Source organism: Lampris incognitus, chromosome 15 (genome assembly GCF_029633865.1).
Source record: "Lampris incognitus isolate fLamInc1 chromosome 15, fLamInc1.hap2, whole genome shotgun sequence".
NCBI lineage: Eukaryota > Metazoa > Chordata > Actinopteri > Lampriformes > Lampridae > Lampris > Lampris incognitus.
In genome coordinates this window covers 5829238-5845841 of record NC_079225.1, presented here as the reverse complement: position 1 = coordinate 5845841, position 16604 = coordinate 5829238, and positions in this window count along the sequence as shown.

The window sequence follows — 16604 nt, the reverse complement described above, 5'->3', positions numbered from 1 at the left end:
GAAACCATTCAACTATCAAAATGTTCAACTCATTAAGGACATTAGTGCTCCCCTTTCAGATTTTTCATACCTTTTGAACTTTTTGAAATATTCAACTTTTTCAGCCATTTTTTGAATAGGAATCAATGGGGGACTTTCGCAACGTTTCCACCTCTTTTACTCCTTCATACTTTTAGCCACTGAAACCATTCAGGTATCAAAATGTTCATCTCTTTAAGCCCATTAAGGCTCACATTTCGGTTTTTTGAAATCTTTTATACTTTTAGACATGTTAAGCTTTTTCTACTTTTTCAAAACAATGGAAGTCTATGGGGAAAGGTTGAAACCCTCATCACCTTTGAACTGTATCTCCTTCTTCATTTTTTGAGCTAGAAACCCCATTAAAGCGTAAACAGTTCATGACATTCAGCTCTTTCAGAATCCTATTCAGATTTTTAAAATATTTTATAGTTTTTGAACAATTCAGTTCTAAAATTTAGCAATTCTGCCATACACTTTGCTTGTTAGAATGTTCAGTCCTATTGTGACGTCACATATCAATTTGAAACTCAACTGCCAGCCTAATTACTGTCAACTCTCAACACCTGGTAGATTTGATCAGCTTCTGCCACTTCTTAACTGCTCTTCCTCCCTCTTCAACCTTCCTACCTTCCTTCCTACAACCTTCCTACCTTGCTTCCTACCTTCCTTCCTACAACCTCCCTACCTTGCTTCCTACCGTCTTTCCTACCTTCCTACAACCTTACTACCTTCCTTCCTACAACCTTCTTACCTTCCTTCCCACAACCTTCTTACCTTCCTACAACCTCCCTACCTTGCTTCCTACCGTCTTTCCTACCTTCCTACAACCTTCTTACCTTCCTTCCCACAACCTTTCTGCCTTCCTACCTTCCTACAATCTTCCTACCTTCCTTCCTTCCTTCCTACCTACCTACCTACCTTCCTTCCTTCCTTCCTACCTTGCTTCCTACAACCTTCTTACCTTCCTACCTTGCTTCATACCTTCCTTCCTACAACCTTCCTACCTTTCTTCCTACAACCTTACCTTCCTTCCTACAATCTTCCTACCTTCCTTCCTACAACCTCCCTGCTATCCTACCTTCCTACAACCTTCTTACCCTTCCTCTTCATCGCTACTCTTCATCTTCATCACTACCCTTGCTCTCCATCACTATCCTTCCTCTTCATCACTCTTCATCTTCATCACTACCCCTCCTCTCATTCTACCCCTCCTCCTCTCATTATACCATTCCTCCTCTCATTCTACCCCTCTTTTAATTCTACCCCTCCTCTCATTCTACCCTTCCTCCTCTCATTCTACCCCTCCTCTCATTCTACCCCTCTTTTAATTCTACCCCTCCTCTCATTCTACCCTTCCTCCTCTCATTCTACCCCTCCTCTCATTCTACCCCTCCTCCTCTCATTCTAGCTCTCCTCTCATTCTACCCCTCCTCTCATAACAAATAAAGACCATTTCTTCTGATGTACTGTAGCTCTTTTTTTCTTCTTTTAGAAGAACAATGTTCAGGTCAGGTTTTGCAGTTCAATGACCTAGGCCTACTTGGGGACTCTTTTACCAGCAGAGGTCACATATTTCAGACTATTCAAACTTTTTCCATACATAAACCATTGCTGCAAATGCTTGCAAGTTTTGTTACAGCCTTGTTGTGTGTGTTTGTAATGGGACTGGGAGCACTTTGAAATCTTTGCACCACTTCAACTTTTTCGTACTTTAAACTACAGAAACCATTTAACAATCAAACTATTTAGGTATTTAGCACATTATGGCAAATTTTTCAGTTTTTTATACCTTTAAAACTTTTAAAATATTCAGCCATTTCACATTTCAGTTTCCATGTGTTTCAGGTAGGCTAGTGACTTTCTGACTTTTCCTATTTATCCATTTTCAGCAATGCTTTCGTGATTTCTTTCAGCTGCTCAGCATTCACATGCTTTTTCTTTGGAAAAGCGTTTTTCTAGTTTTTTTTGAAGTTCTCTTCTGAAATTGTCTGGCATCTGTCACTGTGGGTCTACAACTGGGCTCACAAGGTTGTTGAGGATAGGGCTTCTAACATATCCTCTGTTTTTTTTTCTCCTGTCGACGCTGTCGTCGACTCTTCCTAATCTTGTCTCCTCCCTGCAATAACTCATAATCAAGATTGGGTAAAGGTTCCAGACCTCTTGTCATAGCTCTAGTGACTCCCATACAGGTACAGGCCTCTGATGCTTGTTGAACCACATGGTCTAGAATAGGCAAGTCATCTCCTAGAATAATATCATAAGCAATACTCTCCAACACCCCCGTTTAGCATAAAAGCTTGGTCCTCAATCTCAAGAGTAACACTAGCAGTGGGGTAGTCCTGGCTGTCACCATGCCCACAAGTAATATTCACAACCTTTTCATAACAGGGTAGAGTATTGCTGACCAAATTTGTTTTTACAAGTGTTTGGGTCTACCAGTATCCGCTAAGACTTTTTACCACTTTACCATTAATAGTTACATAAGTTACATGTCTATGTCTGATTAGAGGTTCATCATGTACCATTTCCTGCTCTGGTCTAGGTACTGAACACATTTCAACAGCTTTGGTTTTTCATAAAGGCCACATTGATCAAGCCTTGTGGCCAGGTTGCTGACAATAGTAACAAATAAATTCACCTTTTGGCTGTGGTTCTGTAGACCTTTTCCCAACCCCATTGTCAGTATTACCAACGTCTATTGGATTTGGTGGTCTATACTGTAATGTCCATGCTTTGTAGCATGTTTAGCAATGTTTCTGGTGTTAGTTTTAATGTTTATTCTGGTCACAAGGGGGCGTTCTAGGTTAAGTGTTGTATATGTGAGACACTTGGTTCACGTTAAACCCAGAAGTAGCGGAGCTAGGGAGAACGGTGTTAGCAGCCATGACTAGCAGATGCACTAGCAGATGTACCGTTGTCATTATGCAAAAGCTTCACTAAAGATTCCAAAACGCAGCTTCATGGTATTTGAGTTTTTATTTCAACACTTTACACTGGCGACGAGGATTCAAATTTTTTTCCACTAGCATTGCTGCTGCATTGCCTTTGATATAAGTGAGGAACATAACTCAGCTGTCCATTGGAAGAAGTGGCTACAATGCTTTGAAAACTTCGTAGTTGCTCTGGATGTAAAGGATGACACAAGAAAGTGTGCGACGCTTCTACATGATGCAGGGGAAGGTGTACAGGACATCTTTGATACACTCACTGACACCGGGGAAGCAAAGGATTATAAACGAGCAAAAGACAAACTGAGTGAGTACTTCTTCCCTAATATCAACATAGCCTGAGAGACCTAAAAATTCAGACAAGCCAAGCAACTAGCAGGGGAAACACTCGACTCCTATCACACCTGGCTGCGGCAATTAGCAGCAACTTGTGACTTTCCTGATGTTGAAAGAGAGATCAAAACTATGATCATTCAAACATGCACATGCCATAAAATGCGGCGTTACGCGCTACAGAAATCAGAGATGACGTTAACCGAACTCCTCTCACTTGGTAGAACCATGGCACTTGCGGAGATTCAAGCATCGGGAATGGAACAAACACAACAACGTGCAGCTCAAAGTTATCTAAGGGAAGATGTTCTGGCAGTAGATGTGGGGAGGGGAGCTGTAAAGAAAAGATGCTACAACTGCTCTTGTATCTTTCCCAACCATGAAGAAATGTCGTGCCCGGCACGGGGGAAAACATGCAGCGCGTGTGGAAAACAAGGACATTTCGCAAAATACTGTCGCTCTAAGCGGCCACAAGGGGGCATCAGAGGTCGACATGAATTGCATTATGTACACACCAGTGGAAACAGTGGCATCACATCTGAAGAAACAAGCAACGCAGGCAACAGAATAATCTGAGGAGTAATCTGTACACGGCCTCCCAATCAAAAGCAAATCTCCCACATGCAAAGATAAAGGTTAGTGACAGCAATATAAAAGTGACGCTTGATTTAGGGGCAACTGTGAATATCATCGATGAAACAACTTACCAGAGACTGAGACAGAAGCCCCCACTTACCAAATGCACAGTTCCCATATTTCCTTATGGTTCATGCACACCACTGCCTGCCCTAGGAAAATTCATTTCACTGGTCGAATTCAAATCACACTTCACAAATGCAACATTCCATGTGCTGCAAGGAAGTAATGGCAGTCTACTGGGCTATGACACTGCCAGTCAACTGGGACTAATCAAAATCACTAATGCTCTTCACATATCTCCACAACAGACAGAGCAGCCCACAAGAACTTCAAACCAGACAGAAGTGAGGGCAGTGGACGATCTCCTCACTGAGTATGCTGACCTCTTTCAGGGGATAGGAAAACTGAATGACTTTCAAGTCAAGTTGCACATAAAGAGAGACGTCCCTGCCATCACACAACCTCACAGAAAAGTACCTTTTCATGTAAGGAAGCGAATTGAGGCTGAACTGCAATGTCTAGAGCAGTGTTTCTCAACCCAGTCCTCAAGGAACCATGTCACTGGCACATGAAGTGCCATCAGGGGGTGGTCAAAACTAAGAAGTTGATCAGAAAGAAAGTCTGCCTCCCTGGCATTGACAGACAAGTAGAAACCATGATAGCTGGCTGCATCCCATGCCAGGCTGTTGTGCTTAATCACACGCAAGTACCTCTCCGCATGTCTGGGCTACCATCGTCACCATGGGAAAAAGTTGGTGTGGACTTCTGTGGTCCATTCCCTTCTTGTGATTACCTTCTGGTGGTCGTAGATTAATACTCCAGGTATCCAGAGGTAGAGATTCTGCAGTCCACGTCAACCAGAGCCACGATCCCTAAACTCGACAAAATATTCTATACACTGGGAATTCCACTGGAGGTCAAAACTGGCAATAGCCCACCCTTCCAAAGCTCAAAATATGCAGACTTCGCTACATACTTGGGTTTCAGGCATAGGAAGATAACTCCGATGTGGCCTGAGGCCAATGCTGAGGCTGAACGCTTCATGCGTACCCTTGAAAAGACCACATGTGCTGCCCTGTTGAAGGTCGCCCATGGAAACAGACTCTGTACGCATTCTTCCGCAACTACCGTGCCATGCCTCACTGTTCAACTGGAATGGCGCCTGCAGATGTGTTGTTCGGTTGGCCAATATTTTTTTCCTAGGATGAATCCGGAAAGTTCCCGCCCTCAGGTGCTAGGATTGGCCAGATCTGCCTGTCAGTCAACTTTCTGGATTCATCCTAGGAAAAAAAATATCCGTTTCCCGTACACACACAATTAAGTTGGCACAGTTAGCTTGGTTGCAAACGTGGCTAATGGCTAACAGGTAGCTAACAAACGTGGCTAGGGTTAGGGTTGTTGCGCATTTGCATCGGCCTTGACTGACAGGCAGATCTGGCCAATCATAGCGCCTGAGAGCGGGAACTTTCCGGATTCATCCTAGGAAAAATTATTCGCGTTCGGTAGGCCCCACAGAATCAAGCTGCCTGAATCTCCTCTCCCCTTCCAGTCTCAGGCTGATGCAAAGCTACGACAAGCAGATGCAGTGGCAAAGAACAGGATGAAACAAAATGTTGACAGGATGTGTGGTCAAAAGAAGGAAGGGACGCTATGCTCTGCTTACGATCCCCGCCCATACAGGGACATCGCCATCAAAGGCTCCATGGTGACAGCAAAACACAATGACCATGTCATCACCAGAAACTCATCCCACTTCAAGATCCTCTCGTTGGCTGAAAATCACCACTTTCAGCAATGCGGTTTGAAAGGCATGGACTGGACCGATATCCACCCTGAACAAATCCCTAGCCCCTAACACCCCTGGGCCAGTCACCTGTTCAGAGATACCCAGTCAGGGTAAACAGAAGACCCCCGTCATACCTCACTGACTTTAAAGTGAACTGACTAAAAGGTATAATGCAAGAGAAAGTTTTGAGTTGGACTGGTTAATAATTATTGTAAAAAAAAAGTAAAGACGGGAGGGTTGTAATGTCCATGCTTTGCAACATGTAATGTTTCTGGTGTTAGTTTTAATGTTTATTTTGGTCACAAGGGGGCGTTCTAGGTTAAGTGTTGTATATGTGAGACGCTCTTGGTTCATGTTAAGCCCGGAAGTAGCGGAGCTGGGGAGAACAGTGTTAGCAGCCTTGACTAGCAGATGCACTAGCAGATGTACCGTTGTTGTTATGCAAAAGTTTCACTAAAGATTCCAAAATGCAGCTTCATGGTATTTGAATTTTTATTTCAAAACTTTACATATACTCCTCATACCTAGGCCTCATTGTAGACACCTTTTTCTTTGTGGGTTCCCGATGTGCTACCATATACCGCTCTGCTAATCCATCTGCTTCTTCTCCAGTCTTTGGACTGTGCTCCCTCACCCAGGTGCAGACATCTGGCTGAAGTACTCGCAGATACTGCTCCAAAAATGATGAGCTCTCCAATCTGGTCCTTAGTACGGCTATCTGGACGCATCCACCGCTTGTGAAGTCCCTTCAGTCGGTTGTAGCTCTCTCGGACTGTCTCCCCTACTGGAATAATGGTGTTGTGGAATCTCTGATGATAAGTTTCTTCTGTGACATTGTATTTGGTTAGCACTGCTGCTTTAATGGCTTCATAGGACTCTGCCTGATCTTCATCCATGCCAGCATACGCTTCAAGGGACCTTCCGGTCAATAAGGTTACTACCCAGGCAGGCCATTCTTCCTGCCTTCACCCCCAGGTTCTGGCTATCCTCGCAAACCGCACAAAGAATCTCTCAGCATCCTCGCCTTCTCTGAAATCAGGGATTCTCGGTTCAGCAACGCGGGGGGCAAGCAGCTGATCCTGTAAGAGGGACTGCTGGGGAAAAGCAGGCTGTTTGTTGTGCGTCGGAAAGGAACGAGTGCAGGGGTCCGGCAGGGTAAAGCCCGTAGGCACGTTTCTTTATATTCAGGGAAGGGAAATGTGGGATGTGCATGGTGCAACTAGAGTCCTGGATGTGGGGTGTGTAAAAGACTATGTGTTTGTGTGCAGGGCGAGCGTGGTGCGTGTGTGCAGGAATGTAAATGACTGGAGGGTGTTTGTGCATGTGCGTGCTGGTGTTGCGCAAGTCCAGGAGTAGGGGTTCGGCGGGAGGCAGCGTGGGAGCACAAGGGAGGGGTCCGAGGAACACAAGGGACGCGAGGAAGACGGAGCCCGAGAAGCACCGGGGGTTCTGGGAGGACGGGAGAGAGAGACACGGAATTAGACTCAGGAATCACAACACAGGAATTGCAGGAGAAAAACACAGCCAAAGTGTCTAGCGATCTACTGGGTAACTACCGTACTACATGGCACAATCTGGCACCGATTGCACGTCGGCGTCTTCTCTTATAGCTGGCTGCAGATTGGCTTCAGGTGCGCTGATCTCCGATGAGCCTCTGGTGCGTGGCTGCGCTCTCAACGAGCGCGCTGATTGAACCCTGCCGGTAGACTCAGGCGGAGACGCGCCTTGCGTCTGGACCACAACAGTACCTCTCCTCCTACGGGAGCCACCGGGCGACCGTCCAGGGGCGTCAGGGTGTTCCAAGTAGAAGTCCGACAGGAGGGCGGGGTCGGCGATGTAAGATCGGGGCACCCAGCTCTGGTCTTCCGGACCGTAGCCCTCCCAGTCCACCAGGTACTGGAAGCCCCTCCCACGGCGGCGGACACGCAACAGCTTCCGGACCGGCCAAACCGGGTCGCCGTCCTTGAGTACACGGGGAGGAGGCGGGGCTGCGACAGGTGGAGAGAGGGCACTGACAGACAGGCTTCAGCTTGGAAACATGAAACACGGGATTTGCCCGAAGAGAAGGAGGGAGAGACAAACGCACCGCAGTGGGGTTGATGATCCTCTCCACAGTGTAGGGTCCCACGTAGCGAGCGGCGAGCTTGCGAGAGGTCGTCGGGATGGGGAGGTCCTTGGCCAGGAGCCAGACACGCTGACCAGGCTGGTAGACCGGGGCTGGGACGCGACGCCGGTTAGGGGAGCGTTGGGAACGGTCGTTGGCTCGCAGCAGGGCGGCACGAGCAGACCTCCACATGCGACGGCATCGGCGGAGATGATCCCTGGCTGACGGGACCGCCACCTCAGTCTCTTGCTGGAGAAACATGGGGGGCTGGTAGCCCAGTGAACATTCGAAAGGAGACATTCCAGTGGCAGAGCTAGTCATGGTGTTGTGAGCATACTCAGCCCAGGCCAGGTGCTTGCTCCAGGTCGAGGGGCTGATGGTGGTCACACATCTCAGGGCAGACTCCAGGCTCTGGTTGGTGCGTTCCACCTGTCCGTTTGTCTGAGGGTGGTAACCAGAAGAGAGACTGACCGTGGCCCCAATCTCCCTACAGAAGGCCTGCCACACCTGGGAAGAGAACTGGGGACCCCGGTCAGAAACAATGTCCAGGGGAATGCCATGGAGACGGACCACGTGGACAACCAGGAGTTCGGCGGTCTCGGCGGAGGACGGGAGCGCCACGAAATGGGCCTGCTTGGAAAAACGGTCGACAATGGTGAGTATGACTGTGTTACCCTGAGACACCGGGAGTCCAGTCACGAAGTCCAGGGAGATGTGTGTTGCAAGTGTAGGTGCATATAAATAACAGACAGAGTCGGGCTGTGTCGCTTAGTAACATGTATTCACCGGCTGTGCCCATAACGCAACTGAGGCATGTTACACAGGGCAAGTATACATCAACCAGTGCCTCCAGGGGGAGCTGTTGGCTGCATAACATTACCCTACAACATCTCCCTTCCTTTCATAGAATACAATACCAAATAATATAATGGATAGTATTAGCCATTAGAACATTAGTGCTCATATCCCAATATTAAATAGTGCAATGGAAATAGTGCATCAAGAAGGAACAGCAAGTCAATATCAACCAAAACCTCTGCAGAACAATAACGACAAAATGGTAGCATCAGAATATCCACAAGAACACTGAATAAGAACATTAGAAGTGAACATACAGTGTATGACCTAGAGGTCAAGTCTTTCTGGAGGCTTAATCTGCCTCCCGCTCCGGGAGAAGGCCCGGCCCTGTAACTCACGGCATGGTGTGGTCACAGCCTGTGGGGGAGATGGCGGCAACCTCGGGGCTGACGACCTTGGAGACATTACAGGGCTGCTGACGACTTCCTCCATGCTGCCCCCGCTCACATGGCCCCCTTCAGCTGCACACGCGCCCACAGGCTGCTCCGGTGGCCGTTCTGTGTGGGCTGACGGCTGTGGAGGGGCAACCTCTGCTGGTCGGAGATCAACCCTGTTGCGACGGTACGTGGTTCCTTCCACGTTGACGAGATAGGACCGCGGTCCCACCTGCTGCAGGCATACTCCTCTCCTCCATCGGCCCGTCCTGTCACCCGGGATTGGTTTCATCCTGACAGGCTGGCCGACGTTTAGCTCTGGCAGATCCCTCGCAGTTCTGTCATATGTCAACTTCGCTGCCTGATGCTTCACCCTCAGCTTGTCTGTGACCCCAGTGATGATCTGAGGTGCTAGTAGCTGGTCGGCCACAGGGAGAAGAGTTCTCAGCCTCCGTGACATCAGCCGTTGTGCTGGGCTGCAGCGCATGTCCTCAGTGGGCGTGTTTCTCCAGTGTAGAAAAGCCTTCCAGGGGTCTTCGTCGGCCCGGTCTGCTTTTCTGCATAGGCCATTCACAATCTGCACTGCAGACTCTGCTTTGCCGTTAGCTTTTGGGTGTCTCGGGGAGGACATGACATGTTCGAAGCCCCACTCCCTCGCAAACGCCCGAAACTCTCCACAATCAAACTGACCTCCGCAGTCAGAAATGACCCGGTCAGGGATACCGTACCGTGCAAACTGTGCCTTGCACCTTCGGATAGTCGTTTCTGCCGACAGGTCTGGGAGTAGACAATCTCCCAGAAGTCTGAATAGTGATCCACCATGAGCAGGAAGTCCTGCCTTGCGTAGCTGAACAAGTCCATGCTCACCAGCTACCAGGGACGTGTGGGGAGCGAGTGTGACATCATAGTCTCTTTTTGTTGCTCGTGTGCATACTCGTTACACACTGAGCACTGCTGCACATAGTCTTTGATTTCCCCCTGCATATTTGGCCAGTAGAGAGTATCCCGGGCCTGTCTATAACAAGCCTCACCCCCCACGTGGTTGTAGTGGATCCGTTTCAGCATCTCAGGACGCATAGCTTTTGGAATGATGACACGCTGGCTCCTAAAAAGCACACCGTCCTGTGCGCTTATTTCATCTCTGATGGCCCAGTATTCTCTGACGGCTGTGGGGCTCTCCTCTTTGTGTTCTGGCCATCCCTCCAGCACGACCGACTTGAGTGTTTGAAGACACACATCCTCCTCTGTGTGTTTTCGAATCTGTGCAAGGCGTTGGCTGGTGACGTTTAGATAGTCTGCCTGCTGAATGGCTGCCGTGTCGTACTGCACCTGTTGCATGCTGCAGACCATTTCACATCTGTACTGAGTGTCCGTTCTCTGTGGCGGGGTGGTGGCTCTGCTGAGCGTGTCACTGATGTACATTTCAGGGCCTGGCTTGTACATCACCGTGAGGCAGTAGTTCTGAAGTGTGAGGAGCATGCTTTGAAGGCGCTTTGGTGCACTGAGAAGGGGCTTAGTGAAGATTGACACCAGCGGGCGGTGGTCGGTCTCTGCAGTCACATCACCCCTCCCATATAGGTAGTAGTGGAAGCATTGACAAGCGAATACGATGCTCAGGCACTCCTTCTCAATCTGTGCGTAGTTTTGCTCCGTCTGGTTCAGCGCGCGGGAGGCGAACGCGACCGGCTGTCCCCCCTGAAGCAGGCAGCAGCCCAAACCGGTCTGACTGGAGTCGCTCTGTATGGTGACAGGCTTGCTGACATCATAGTAACATAGTACTGGCCCGCCGTGACCAGCGTTTTGATTTCTTTCATAGCAGCATCATGTTTGGGCAACCAGTGCCACAGCACACCTTTGTCCAGCAACCTTCTCAGCGGTTCACACACCTCTGACAAGCGGGGCATGAACCTCGATAAATAGTTAACGAAGCCGACACACCGCTGAACGCCTTTTGCATCCATGGGGTTTGGCATGTCCAGGACTGCCCTGACCTTCTCGGGATCGGCTTTGAGGCCCTCCACGGACAGTATGTGGCTGTGGAAGCGGACCTCCCTCACACGAAACTGTAGCTTTTTTATGCTCAGCCTCAGCTTCACTTCCCTGCATCTGTCCATCAGAGCAATGAGGTTTGCGTCGTGGTTGCGAACGGCCTCCTCCTCCGTGTCCCCACAGCCGACTATGAGGATGTCATCGGCTATGGGCTCGATTCCTTTCAAACCGGCCAGCAGCTCATGTTGTTTCCTCTGGTACAGCTCTGGTGCGACTGACACGCCAAAAGGGAGCTTCAGCCATCGCTTTCTACCCCACGGCGTCCAGAACGTTGTCATCAGGCTGCTCTCCTCATCAAGGCGACACTGCAAGAATGCGTCGCGCGCATCCACCAGGGTGAAGATACGTGCCTTAGGCAGCTCGTACAGCACGTCATCTAAAGTGGGCATGAGGTAATGTGACCTTTTCAGGGCTCGGTTAAGTGGCTTGGGGTCGATGCAAAGCCTCAGTTTGTCCGGCTTCTTCACTATGACCAGATTGCTAATCCAGTCTGTGGGCTGAGTGACTGTGGTTAAGTGTCCATCCTTTTCATATTGGTCCAGCTGCGCCTTAACAGCTGCCTTGAGGGCCACCGGGACATTTCTTGGTGCGCACTGGACAGGGGCCACAGTGCTATCCAACTCGAAGTGAACATCACCCGGCAGTGACTCGACTGGGCTGGTGAACACGTCATTGTAAGTGTTAATGAGACAGCCTTTGGTTAGCTCACCTGTCTTGCAGTGCCCCACTTTATTCAGCTCTTCGGGAATGGTGAAGCGTATCAAGCCAAGTCTCTCGCATGTCTCCCCTGAAAGCAAGGGCTTCTGGCTGGTGTGCACAACCTCAAAGTCCAGTCTGTGCGTCTTGCCCCTGATGACACACTGTGTGCTGTACACGCCCATTGAGCTCATCCACTCACTGTTGTAGAGTCTCAGCCTGGTGAGACTTTTCTGAAGAGGCACTCTAGGCGCCAGTCTCATCTTGTCTTTCAAGCTCATCACGTTGCAGGTGGCTCCAGAGTCAAGCTGGCACCTCTGGACCCCTCTGTGCAGTGGCAGGTTTACAAACCACTTTTTCCTTTGAGTGTTCACAGCCCCCACGCTCTCAGCCGTGTACACATCCCTCTCATCGCGGTCGCTGTCCTCCGGGTCCCCTAGCGGCGGGTCATCCACAGCGTTCAACTGACGTGCTTGCTGGCCTCTTTTCATGCATATGTAACCCACATGATTACATGTAACCTGTGACGTATGTAAGTTCCACGAGTAGCCTCTAGGAGGCACACTAGCTACAGAGTTTAAACCATACAAACAGCCGTCGACAATAGAGAAGAGAAATACGGATATTTAGAAATACGGACAACTGTGACTATGGATACTTGAATTATTGATATTTGAACTACGGATATTTGAGCTACAGGACAATTGAACTACGGCAAAAAAGATCCCTCCCACGAAGCTTCCTTGACAGATGATCTCCCGTTGAAGGAAGAAGGAAGACTCTCTTCTCTTGTGTTTTGTACGCTGCTGGAATCCTGACTGGTTTTTTTTGTACCCCGAACAACCCCCCTTGCTACACCGTTTGGAACCCTTGGATACCCCCTTTGGATTGCCCCCATCATCGCCCTGGATTTGGATTCATCATCATCGCCTCTACATTAACTTGCCCCTGTGATTGTGGTAGGATCTGGACATTGCACCTTGCACAGATTGGAAGACTGAATCATTCCCCCTTTTCTTTTCTTTATTATTTTCTTTGAGTGCACTCATACTTTATTTTGGATTATTTTCTTTAATTTGTTAGTGTAGAATATGGCTGCATAAGTAATATATTAGAAGGGTATAAAATAGAATATAGATAGATATAGACAATAAATAGAATATTAGGAAGAACTTTTAAAAAGTATAATAGAGTAAAATATATATATATATATATATATAACACATCTAATTTAGTATTGATATTGAAATAACTTTACTTTGAACTGTTGAAATAAATTGGTTTTTTTTTGTAAACTATACCCACGAGTGTGTGTGTTGTCTTTGGGGTGAGTACTAGAATCTGGTCTAAAAAAAAAACCTACACCAATCTCCACTGAACTTAAGACTGTAAACTGTCCCTGCGCAAGCATAGGCCCATTCCCCTGTCGTGCAGGTTACAGAAAGTTGGCGAGCCAGCCAGGAGATTGGTTAATTAGCGTTTCAGGCCATATACTACCCCACTGACCACACCTCTCTATAAAATACTTGATTATTTATTTATTTATTTTTGAAAATAACACAGTCAATATGGATCTTTGCAATCAGTATAAAGTCCATGGAAAAAACTGCTTATTAGTTGAAGGTGTCAATGAAATGAGCTCTGCCGAAACGATAATAAGCTTCTTCGAACAACATGGGAAGATCTCATCCTGCATCAGAGTTGCGGATGAGCCCAACCAACCTAATGGTAGGGTATTAATAGAATTTGAGTGTGAAAAGTCAATCACCAGGATAACCCCAGATACCCTTGGCCTTATACCTAGCCCTGTTGATCCAACTACTCTATGGAATGTCAGAACAATTAGACAAATATGTCAAGAGGAAATAGCTAAAGACTTAGCCCAGCAATATCTTGAAGAACTCAGCGCTATTGGTGGTAGTGCCATGTCAGGCTATGCCTCCATCTTAGAAAATGAACTGAGACGCATTCGGTCTACAGCATCACAGAAAACTGACAACACGTCTTTACCGGATCACAGCCCTATGCAGGACACTCAGCCTAACATTGATGTTGAGCACATGCCTAGCATGACCCAAGAATGTAACAAACGGCCATCTATATCTGACATTCACCGTGCTCCAACCACACACTCATCCGTGCGTAATTCAATGAGCCTTGAAGGAGACATCATTAGTCCCCCGAGTATCCAGAACATAGTAGTAGAACATGTTATTAAGAATGAGTCAACACAACCATACAGTAGCCCAAGTAAAATTCGAACCTTCTCAGGTAGGCTTCCAAAGCCAAATGGGGAAGTAGATTATGAAGCTTGGAGAACTCAAGTTGAGCTGCTTCTAAGTGACACCTATGTCACCGATTCACAAAAAAACAGAAAGGTTCTAGAGAGTTTGGTTGGTCCAGCTTCTGACATGGTGAAACCACTTGGTGTCAATGCAAACCCTGTTGCGTACGTAAACCACATCGAATCAGCCTTTGGAGTCGTAGAAGATGGAGAAGAGCTTTTTGCTGCATTCTTGAGTGCAAACCAGAATTCTGGAGAGAAGCCATCTGATTATTTATTCAGACTTCAGACCCTCCTCACTAAAGTCATCTCTAGAGGGGGAGCTTCACTTGTAGATTCAGAAAAACACTTAATAAGACAGTTCTGCAGAGGATGCTGGGACCACTCGTTGATTTTAGGTCTTCAGCTTGAACAGAAAAAAAATAGCCCACCCTCATTTCCTGAATTGCTTCATCAGCTTAGGACAGAAGAAGGCCGTCGTTCAGCTAAACTAGATAGGATGAAGAAACATCTAGGGAGCTCAAAAGCTTCAATGTATGCCCACACTGTTTATGGAATCGAAGCCCCAGCCGAAAACAAAAATGAAGACACACAGAAACTCCGCGATGAGGTAGCTGAGTTAAAGAAACAAATTGCAACCCTGTCCATCAAGGAAGAACCACAGCCAAACAGAACTCAGATTGAAACCAGCTGCATGGTCACGAATGCCTCCACACCTCGAATTTACACGCCTCGTTTTCCCAAGCCATGGTTCTGCTTTAAATGTGGTGGAGATGGTCACACTGCTGCCCACTGTGTGAGTGCCCCCAACCCCGTTCTTGTCCATCAAAAGAACACCGAGCTGAGACAAAAACGTGAAGCTCACAGGAATACGCATACCTTCACCTCCATGCCTTTAAACTAGTAGCAGCTCCTGTTTCGGGACGTTCAGGAGCTAAGTACCAGCATAAGAGTCCCAAACCCATTAATTATATTATGAATAGAACCCAGACAAGAAAAAATAGATACAGACAAAGATACCAAAATAGCCAATCCCTTCCCTGTGAACTTGTAGGGCCACGCTGCACTGCATCTGTCTCCATTGAAGGAATAGAATGTGAATCAATCCTTGACACCGGTTCCCAAGTAACAACCATTTCAGAGACATTCTACTTGAACCACTTATCGTTCCTCCCCATCCAGCCCATTCAGACTCTTTTCCAGATAGAAGGTGCAGGTGGCCAACATGTTCCTTACCAGGGTTATATCCAAGCCCTCATCTCCTTCCCCAGCAGCATCACTGGCGTAGCTGAACAGGTCTCTTCATTAGTTCTCATTGTGCCAAATTGCCATTTTAACACTCAGATTCCCCTATTGATTGGAACCAATGTCCTTGACAGATTATATGAAGGTGGCATAGAAAAGCATGGAAGATAATTATTACAAAGGCCCAATATCAATAGTGACTGTATCTTGCTGTTCCAGCATGTTGCCCTAAGTCATCAGGAAGAGATTTCCGCCAATCATGTTAAGTTGCATGGCCGCCATCCTGTCACCATTCCACCAGGAAGAAAAGTGTCTGTCTTTGGAGATGTCAGAGTGAAGAAACATTTCCCACGTTCCCTTTTCGTGGTCGAATCCCCTGAAACCGTTTCCTTACCTGGTGGAGTGTTCGTTGAAAATTCATTGATAGAAACTCCACTTCGATCTTTAAACAAGATTCCTGTCATTCTCAGAAATGTGACTGATCGTAGTGTCACACTGCATCCAAGGCAGGTGATAGCTGAAATGATGGTAGCACAGTATGTGATGCCGTCTGAATCCCAAAATATGACTGTGCCTGACATCCCTCAGTCTCAAAGTAACACCACCAACTTTGATTTGGAAGATTCCCCCATTCCAGAAGAGTGGAAAAAACGGATCACACACCAGCTGAACAGCATGCCAGATGTGTTTGCTGTTGATGACTTGTCTCATGGTCATACGACTGCAGTAAAACATCGCATCCGACTCCAGGATGAGGCCCCTTTTAGAGAGCAACCCAGACCCATTCATCCCTCTGACAGAGAAGCTGTCAAACAACATCTAAGAGAGCTGCTAGACGCTGGAATTATTCGCGAGTCAGAGTCTCCATTTGCTTCCCCCATTGTAGTTGTCAAGAAGAAGAATGGTGCAATAAGACTCTGCATAGATTTCAGGAAGCTGAACATGAGAACGATCAAAGATGCCTATGCTCTCCCCAACATCGAAGACACCTTCTCTGCTCTTAGTGGAGCCAAATGGTTTTCTGTCATGGATCTGAAGTCAGGGTACTATCAAGTAGAAGTTGCAGAGGAAGATAAGCACAAGACCGCTTTTGTCTGCCCTCTAGGCTTCTATGAGTTTAATCGTATGCCCCAAGGTGTGACAAATGCACCAAGCACCTTTCAGAGGTTGATGGAGAAATGTGTTGGAGACCTGCATCTCAATGAAGTACTGGTATTTCTGGATGACCTGATTGTCTTCTCTGACACACTAGAAGAGCACGAGGCCA